Source organism: Panthera tigris, chromosome D1 (assembly GCF_018350195.1).
Source record: "Panthera tigris isolate Pti1 chromosome D1, P.tigris_Pti1_mat1.1, whole genome shotgun sequence".
Taxonomy (NCBI): domain Eukaryota; kingdom Metazoa; phylum Chordata; class Mammalia; order Carnivora; family Felidae; genus Panthera; species Panthera tigris.
Window position 1 is genome coordinate 76,729,341 of NC_056669.1, and position 10,765 is coordinate 76,740,105.

General features: G+C 38.4%; 1 pseudogene; it reads right to left on the reverse strand.

The window, feature by feature from the left end:
- Positions 1-10,418: 10,418 nt before the first annotated feature.
- On the reverse strand, positions 10,419-10,517 carry LOC122231558 (annotated as a pseudogene).
- Positions 10,518-10,765: the final 248 nt, after the last annotated feature.

Genomic DNA, 10,765 nt, shown 5'->3' on the forward strand with positions numbered 1-10,765 from the left:
TGCTGAAACGGAATCAATGAGGGGAGACTAGTAATGGATACTTTTATAGAAGTGAGAAAGGTAAAGGTGATTTGGACACTCTAAGAACTTTGGATAGTTTTCTAATCATCCTGCCATATTATGGTCCTGATCAGAGGAATGGTCCGATTGTACATACATTTTTAAAAGATCATCTTAAGTGTTGTTTAGGGAATTTTAACTCTAGGAGGCAAGAGTAGGAATAAGCAAGAGATTCAGGAAATACAATAATCCAAGTAAGAGAAGAGAGTGGATTTGATTAGTGTGTTAGCAGTGGAAGCGGTAAGTAGTGGTCAGATTCATAACATAGTTTACAGATAAATGCTACAAGAATTTTTAATGGTTTGGAAGGTAGGAATGAGGAAAATAAATAAAGCAAAGCAATTCCTGGGTTTTGAGCTGTAGCAACAGTGCCATTTATTCAAATTAAGTTTAGGGGAGAAGCCACTTTAGTGGCAGAGTAAATAATGAGTTTAATTTTGGACTTGCTCAATTTGAAATGACTATCAGACACACAGGTGGAAATTCAGGTAGCCTGTTAGACAGAAAGGATAGTCTTCCTAAAATTAATGTTACATTGTAGCAATGAAAACTCACCTCATTTAACAAGCTGTTTCTGATGTCCTCCTCTCTCTATTATCCACCTTACATCCATAGGAGTTGACGTTGAGATTTAGTCTCCTGAAGCACGACACACCATAATCCTCCACCATATTCTTTTTTACTATTCATTATGTAGTTCTCGGTACTTTCACCCTGTAAGACAAGTCCCATATTACCTCCTTGAGAAAAGAAGCTCTTTGAAGGAATGATAGTCAGCATTATTCTTGTCAGATAATAAAACTGTACAATCACTTCCACCAAAGCCCCAGTGTCTGAAATGAGGCTTTGTTATAAGAAAGAAAACTTGATTTCCTTAAAGAAATCCATTGGAATCCCAGAAACAAAGACAGAAATAACCAGCATCTCCTGTGTGCAAGGTTTCAGCATGCATTTGGCCCTTATTCTAATGCAACTCTGAAACTGAGTATAAATTGTACTCATCTTGAAGAAACTGGACAATTCAAGGGTAGACTTCTTCTTTATTACCTTTTTCTCCTATACTAGATACTTAATAAGCTGGAAATAAGAGCTTAGTAATTAAAGGATATAAGAGAAGATTCTGGAAAATAGTAAGAAGAATTTGTTACTGCCCAGCACTGATGACAGATTTGATAGTCAAATATTAATAATAGCAATAATAATTATAACATTCTATATTGTGGTATTTTGTGCATTTCTATCACATTTACACCAGTCATCATATTCTATCATTCCAGAACAGATGGTCTTGTTTGCTGGATATTTTCACCTTAAATTCTCTTAAATAAATTTCTCTTAACTTTTGTTAAGAATAAAAATGTCCTAAAATGACAATGACTACTGTAGACCACTTGATGACTTTAAACTGAGGAAAAAATGAAATATCACCCAAATTAGTGCAATTTTAGGATTCTGAAGTAGAATAGAGACCAGATATAGTAATTTCAGGCTAGATCTAAATAAGCTGTTAAGGAGTTAAAGATACTTGTCATAAGATGAATTTGTTTGACATGATTTAGTGATGTGATGCAGGCATCCAGATGGATCAGGAAAATATTTTCTTTATTTATGTGTCCAGCATCATGGAGCATAGAGTTAGTTTGTTATCTGAAGTGTCAGCCCTCCTAACTCAGACGTTATTTTTCCTGCTTATATTCCTCCACATCTGTATCCACTAATCACCATCATTATTAATCTCATGGTTTCCAATTCAATGCTTGAATAGAGAGTATGGATGGCTTCAGTACTGTTTCTCATTGTGTATTTGTGGTGGGTGGTGTTGGTAGACTAATTATTAAATTGCTTTGCCTATCAGTATCAAAAGGAGCTTATGTCTGTATTAGTCTGACTAAAGACATTTTTCTTGTTGTACAGTTGAATTGAGAATACTTTGTTTTGTCTAAATGAGTAGGACTTTACACAAAAAGCACAGAGTTAAGATCAAAGAAAAAGAAATTTTAATATTGCTTCTCATTCTCCATAGATTTAATGATTTGAAAGGTATGAATCTCTCACCCAAATGAAAATAAAGGATTAACAGCTTCTCACATTCTAGGATATTAAAATGGCTTTAAGGATGAGGGGCCAAGATAGCAGAATAATATGGAAGATTTTTTTGCAACGTTCATCCCTGAAATGCAGCCAAATCAACACTAAACCATCCTGCACACCTAGAAAACTGATTTGAGGATTAACACAACAATCTGCACAACTTGAACCACAGAATTCAGTAGGTACACATCGTAGAGAGGTGAACTGGGGAAGAGAGAAGCCACGGAGGGTACGGAGCTGTTTTTGCTTGTGGAGAATGTATGGAGATGGGGGGAGAGTATGGGAAACCCTGCCCCCCGCCCAAGAGCAGTTGGAGAGAAAGTGGAAAAGTGGAAACAGCCACAGGGACTGAAGTAAAAAGAGAAAAAGAAGAAAGGAGAGGGTTTAAATTCCATTAAGACTCTATAAACAGGGGGAGTGCAGGTCTGAAAATCCACAGCTCAACACTTGGTGCTCTGGTGAGAAGGGCGAATCCCCAGGAGCAGAGTGAGGTCCAGGGATCCTTGGGCCACATGGGGAGAGGCAGATCCCCTGCTGGGAGGACATTTGGTAGAGGCTGTGCAGCACCCCCCACAGGCAAAGGTGCCAGCAGACCCAGGAGAGCAACTACATTTGCTGGTGCTAGAACAAAAATGTTAAGGGGGAAGCCTGGAGATAGATGTGTGTTGTTATTTTCCATAATCCCTGAAATGCTGCTGCTACACAATCGTGTGAACTTCTTCTGGGGTGGGGTGGCACCTACCTGCAGTCTCTGGGCATTGGCAGCAGCATGGCCCTGCGAACATTCCTGGGCACAGGTGGGCACTCGGCCATTTCTCAGTAAGACCCTCCCCCAGAAGGTCTGAGTGGGTCAAAGTGCATTCCCTCAGAAGTGAGAGGTTGGGAACACAACTGCATCTGAAATAAAACTCAGGATGGAGATGCTGCCTGGCATCCTGACGGCTTGGTCATGGACAGTGTAAAGGCAGGGAGTGGATGAAAGCCAGGGACAAAGGACAGGTGCAGGATTGCTGATAGGGGAGTTCCAATACTAGAGACTGGGTAGCTGGGTGATACCACTTTCACTCCTCCCATGCATGTGCATACACACCTACAGGGGCCACAGTAATCCACCCCAGTAAGCTAAGCAGCACCATCTAGTGGAGAATGGAGCCGGACCTAACATATATTCAGAACACTTCATCCTAAAGCAGCAGAATACACATTCTTCTCCAGTGCACATGGAACATTCTCCAGAATAGATCACATACTGGGACACACATCAGCCCTCAACAGGTACAAAAAGATCAAGATCATACCGTGCATATTTTCAGACCACAATGCTATGAAACTTGAAATCAACCACAAGAAAAAAAAATGTGGAAAGGTAACAAATACTTGGAGACTAAAGAACATCCTACTAAAGAATGAATGGGCTAATGAAGAAGCTAAAGAGGAGATTAAAAAGTAAATGGAAGCCAATAAAAATGATAACATCACAGCCCAAAACCTCTGGGATGCAGCAAAGGTGGTCATAAGAGGGAGGTATATAGCTACCCAGGCCTTCCTAAAGAAGGAAGAAAGATCTCAGATACACAACTTAACTTTATACCTTAAGGAGCTGGAAAAAGCACAGCAAATGCATCCCCAAACCAGCAAAAGACAGGAAATAATAAAGATTAGAGAAGAAATCAATGGTATCTAAACCAAAAAACAAAACAAAACAAAACAGTAGAACAGCTCAAAGAAACCATAAGCTGGCTCTATGAAAGAATTAACAAAATTGATAAACCCCTAACCAGTTTGATCAAAAAGAAAAAGGAAAGGACCCAAATAAATAAATAAATAAATAAAATCAAGAATGAAAGAGGAGAGATCACAACCTACGCAGCAGAAATAAAAACAATAATAAGAGAATATTATGAGCAATTATACGCCAATAAAATGGGCAATATGGAAGAAATGGACAAATTCCTAGAAACATATACACTACCAAAACTGAAACAGGAAGAAGTAGAAAAATTTGAACAGACCCATAACCAGTAAGGAAATCAAATTAGTAATCAAAAATCTCCCAAAAAACAAGAGCCCAGGGCCAGATGGTTTCCCAGGAGAATTCTACCAAACATTGAAAGATGAGTTAAAACCTATTCTCTTGAAGCTGTTCCAAAAAATAGAAATGGAAGACAAACTTCCAAATTCTTGCTATGAAGCCAGTATTACCTGGACTCCAAAACCAGACAAAGACCCCACAAAAAAGGAGAACTATAGACCACTCTTCCTGATGAACATGGATGCAAAAGTCCTCAACAAGATATTAGCAACCAGATCCAACAATACATTAAAAACTTATTCACCATGACCAAGTAGGATTTATACTGGGATGCAGGGCTGGTTCAATATCCACAAAACAATCAATGTGATTCATCACATCAACAAAAGCAAGGACAAGAACCCCATGATCCTCTCAATAGATGCAGAGAAAGCATTTGACAAAATACAGTATCCTTTCTTGATAAAAACCCTCAAGAAAGTAGGGATAGAAGGAGCATACCTCGAGATCATAAAAGCCATATATGAAAGTCTCAATGCTAATATCATCCTCAATGGGGAAAAACAGAGCTTTCCCCGTAAGGTCAAGAACAAGACAGGGATGTCCACTCCTGCCACTGCTATTCAACATAGTATTGGAAGTCTTAGCCTCAGCAATCAGACAACACAAAGAAATATAAGGCATCCGAATTGGCCAGTAGGAGGTCAAACTTTCATTCTTTGCAGATGACATGATACTCTATATGGAAAACCAAAAAGATTCCACCAAAAAACTGCTAGAATTGATTCATGAATTCAGCAAAGTTGCAAGATATAAAATCAACACACAGAAATTGGTTGCATTCCTATACAACAACAATGAAGCAACAGAAAGAGAAATCAAGGAATCGATCCCATTTACAGTTGCACAAAAAACCATAAAATACCTAGGAATAAATATAACCAAAGAGGTGAAAAATCTATATACTGATAACTACAGAAAATTTATGAAAGACATAGAAGAAGACACACACATACAAAAAGGAAAAATATTCCATGTTCCTGGATAGGAGGAAAAAATATTGTTAAAATGCCAAAACTACCCAAAGCAATCTACATATTCAATGTGATCTCTATCAAAATAACACCAGCATTCTTCACAGAGCTAGAACAAACAATCCTAAAATTTGTATGGAATCAGAAAAGAACCCGAATAGCCAAATCAATCTTGAAAAAGAAAACCAAAGCTGGAGGCATCACAATCCCAACTTTAAGCTGTGTTACAAAGCTGTAATCATCAAGACAGTATGGTACTGGCACAAGAACAGACACTCAGATCAATGGAATGGAATAGAGAACCCAGAAATGGACCCACAAACGTACGGCCAACTAATCTTTGATAAAGCAGGAAAGAATATCCAATAGAAAAAAGACAGTCTCTTCAGCAAGTGGTGGTGGCGAAACTGGAGAGTGACAAGCAGAAAAATGAACCTGGACCGCTTTCTTACACCACACACAAAAATGAACTCAAAATGGATGAAAGACCTAAATGTAAGACCATCAAAATCCTCGAGGAGAAAGCAGGCAAAAACTTCTTTAACCTTGGTTGCAGCAACTTCTTACTCAACACATCTCCGGAGGCAAGGGAAACAAAAGTAAAAATGAACCATTGGGACCTCATCAAAATAAAAAGCTTCTGCACAGAGAAGGAAACAATCAGCAAAACTAAAAGGCAACCAACAGAATGGGGGAAGATATTTGCAAATGACATATCAGATAGAAGGTTAGTATCCAAAATCTATAGAGAACTTACCAAACTCAACACCCAAAAAACAATCTAGTGAAGAAATATGCAAAAGACATGCATAGATACTTTGCCAAAGAAGACATCCAGATGGCCAACCAACACATGAAAAAATGCTCAACATCACTCATCATCAGGGAAATACAAATCAAAACCACAATGAGATACCACCTCACACCTGTCAGAATGGCTAACATGAACAACTCAGGCAACAACAGATGTTGGCGAGGATGTGGAGAAAGAGGATCTCTTTTTCACTGCTGGTGGGAATGCAAACTGGTGCAGCCACTCTGGAAAACAGTATGGAGGTTCTACAAAAAGTTAAAAATAGAACTACCTTATGACCCAGCAATTGCACTACTAGATATTTATCCAAGGGATACAGGTATGCTGTTTTGAAGGGGTACATGCACCCCATGTTTATAGCAGCATTATCAACAATAGCCAAAGTATGGAAAGAGCCCAAATGTGCAGCGATGGATGAATGGATAAAGAAGATGTGGTACATATATATACAATGGAGTATTACTTGGCAATCAGAAAGAATGAAATCTTGTCATTTGAACTAAGTGCATGGAACTAGAGGGTATTATGGTAAATGAAATTAGTTAGAGAAAGACAAATATCATATGACTTCACTCATATGAGGAATTTAAGAAACAAAACATATGAACATAGGGGAAGGGAAGCAAAAATAATACAACAGGAAGAGGGACAAAACATAAGGGGCTCTTAAATATGGAGAACAAACAGAGGGTTGCTGGAGGGGTTGTGGGAGGGCGATGGCCTAAATGGGTAAGGGGCATTAAGGAATCTACTCCTAAAATCATTGTTGTACTGTATGCTAACTGGGATATAAATTTAAAAATAAATTAATTAAAAAATAAAAACATTGGCTTTACATGATGCTGCTAAGAAAGGGACATATTTCAGGAAGCAAATGCCCATGTTCAAGGTGGATTTATGCATTTCCCTCACTTTGACTCAATCTATATTTGGAAGATACCATGACATTATTTTGGGTCTACCATGATTTTTGATGGCCATACACCTAGAGACTCTATTTATCTACTTTTAGTTCTAGGCTAGGCTTGTTCCTTCTTTAATCTGTTCTATCTTGCTTTGAGTACAGAGTTGTGCTACTCTGGTTCAGAGAAAAACTGTAAAATATGGCATCTGATGGCTATTGTGATTAACTCCCAACACTCATTATACCTTGACAGTAATTGGTCTATGGATAAAGATGTTCATGTGACACATTTATGACCAGTGAAGCATGAAGGAAAGTCACTGAGGTGGGAGTTAGTCTGAGGAAAGTCTTCCCACTCCCAAAAGAAAGTCACAGGAAGAGACTATCCTTCTCCTTCACCTACATGTTATTCTCTCTGAATATATTTCTATAAGTGCCAAAGCCATCTTGCTATACAGGCTGAGGAGGAAACCTGCCAAAGAAGGAAGACTAAAAATGTAGAAAGAATATGGATCTTTAATATCCTGCTGATCCACTGATGACACCATTTTGGAGCCCCACACTAATTCTCGTATTCCAATTATGAGATGATACATTTCTTTATTGTTTTCTCGCATTTGGAAGAGGATTATTGTTGATGAGGACAAAAGAATCTTAACTGATACATGATGAGGGGCCATTTCATCATGGGTCCTTTCATGATGAAGTCTATGGTTTCTAAGAGATATCTTAATAGTAAAGCATCAGAGGAACAGTAGGTTTTCTTCATCCCCATTTATGGGATGTTATCAATTACTAAAATTAATTTCTAATATGCCTGGGACCCATGTAGCTTTTTCCTATGATACCAACAGTTATATTCTTCTGAAAGTCAAAGTCTGAATCTTTAGATTTGAAATAAGGAAATGCTATCAAATGGAACTTTCAGGGAATACCCTAAAGAATTATACCTAAGCTCACTTGCTTCTGGTTTTGAAAATACCAGTCAGTATTTAAAAAAAGGAAGTCATGAAATTTTATTAATAGATTAGGTCTCTAAGAGTTTTTGAATAAACTGAAGAATGGCTGTGAAAAAGAGAATTTAGATCAATTCCTTGGTGTCTAACACTTTCTGGATGCAGCTTCCCTTATATCTATCTCAGCTTGCTAGACCTCAGGGGAACCCTGCTGAAAACCTACTTACCAAAATAGAAATTAGGACATTCTAATCATCCTCAGGATCAAAATGAAAAAGAGGCAATGGTGGGAGGTTGGGAGGCTTATGTTTTCATTTTTAGTTTCTAACTAACAGATCAGTTTGTTTTCTTTTTAATAGATACAATTATTGATAAAAATATAATTTTTCCTTTTTATGGGATACTTTATTACATTGCTTAATAGAGCTTTAATGTCCTATATATGGCACTTACTATGTGACTCTTCTAGTAATTTGAAAAGTACACCATAAGATGTACATTTTGAGATGTTATATGGTACATCATATATCACATCATTGGAGTAAGAAAGCTGAATTCTCATCATTTTTCTATGTGATATGGGGCAAGCCAGCTTCTGTGAATATCATTTCTCTCATCTCAAAAGAAATTGTTGTAAGGATCATATATGATATTGTAGGAATAAAAACATTTTCTAAGTTATATATACATAAAAGGAACTATAACTCTAGCACAATGGTAAGTTTGGCTGAAATACAAGAAGCTTGTTAATGCATAAAACAAATACATTGTCTGTTTTATAAAATAGAGCACTGTATAGGAAATAAGCAAAATACAGTAATCAGAAGTGATACACAGGAGGGAGCTATCGACTCAGTCTGAGGGTTAGTAGGGAATTCCTCAAGAACTCAATGCCTGAGCTGGATTTGGAAGTCATCTTTCAGAGTTAACCTTTTCCTCATTTAGAGAATAGGATGCCATGTATAAAATCATGGAGATCGCAAAGAGCATGTTATTGTGCAGGAAACAAGTCAGAGTAGCCCAAATCTAGCAGTCCTAGGGGTTGGAGGTGGGGTGGAGATGGGGTTAGGGTTTAGTGTAGATTGTGATGAAGTGTGAACCTGAATGGGACCAAACCAGAGGGCGCATTATGTGTTGGTAAGGGATGTGGGTATACTCTGAAGGCCTGATTCATCATCAGAATGAGTAGGGGACTTTGGAAGGTATTATTATTGGCCTCATTCCAGACCTTCTGAATTGGAATCTTGGCTGGGGGATGGAGTGGGTGGTGAGACTCAGAGCTGCATCTCTACAACCCTGCTATCAGTTAGGTTTCAGAACCACTGACCTGGATGAAAGGAAGCCACTAGAGGAATGTGAGCAGGAAAATGACATGGTCAGATTTGCATTTTAAAAAATGACTTAAGCAGATATGTTAGGCATGGCAGGAGAGGAGTCCAACCCAGGAGATAGAATTCAGGGCATGACAAAAACCTGGGAGCCAGATAAGAGGATTGAGAGCAGCAAAGCAGCTGGCAGGAGGATGCTGAGTGGGCTGACAGAGGGGGTGGAGGGAGGAGGAGGGGATGAACTTAGTGGTACAATAGACTGTGTAAAACAAGGAAAGCCCTGTAGCCAAGAATAAGAATGTGACTTTTTCCTAGAAAGAGATGGGGAGCCCTGGAGCATTTTGAGCAAGACAGTGACAGGATCCATTGCTTGGAAACTGATTTTGACCTGACTGCAGGGAGTCTCATCAATGAGGGCACCTTAGCAAAGGGTTCTTGGCTCGAGGCAAATGTTTGTTTAGCACAGGGGCCCTTGGGCAGAGAGCTGGAATAGCTGGTTCTTGACATCTCTGTCAGAACTCCAGTTTCCAGAGCATGTTTAGCAATTCAGATGAATAAAGACAGGGAAAAAGGAAACAGGAAGGTCTGATTTACAGGAAATTATTAAAGAAAACCAAAGACAAATACTCCAGGGTAAGTAAAAGAAAGGAAAATCTCAATGCCAAAAAACCAGCCAGGTTTTCACTCGGAGAAAATGAATAATGTCCTATGGTCACTGAATGTAGTCAAACAAAAGAACTCTGCTGTATGTGTTGATAATTGGTTGCAGTTAACTGTAAACCTTTGGATTTATTATAAAAGCCCCAGTTTTAAGTATTCAGCATTGTGGCCATGTGCCCATCACTGTGTCCTGTTTTTGGGGGGAAATGTACTTACCATAATTCTAATCCCAGTTTTGTTTCTAGTTTTACTTGGCCTTGTGTAAATCATTTAAATCCCAAGTTTATTATAGTGAACAAAATTGGATTTGCAATTAGATAGATCTCTTTTTTTAAATTAAAGTACCATTAACATACAGTGCTATATTTGTTTCAGGTGTACAATGTAGTGATTCAACAATCCTATACAACATACAATGCTCATCATGGTAAGTGTACTCTTAATCCCCTTCACCCGTTTCTCCCATCCCTCCGCACACCTCCCTTCTGGTAACCATTAGTTTGCTCTTCATAGTCAAGAGTCTGGGTTTTTTGTTTGTCACAAACATGGAAGCTTCATGAATTTTCATGTCATCCTTGTGCAGGGGCCGTGCCAATCTCTGTGTCGTTCCAATTTTAGCATTTGGCATAGGTGCTGCCAAAGTGAGCACAACAGATCTCTATTTTTGTCCCAAGTTCTTTCAATGTTTTTTTAAACTTTTAAACCCTAATTTCCACTTCTATTTTATAAGGTTATTATGAGGGTCAAAGAAGGTGAGTTTAGGTAATATACCAGAACAGTATGAATATACCAGAATAGTGCCAGACCCATAGTAAGCCCTCTGTAAAAGCTGATTGCCCCATTTTCCTACTGCTTTTCCTCATCTTGAAGCTGGAGAGATAGAGGA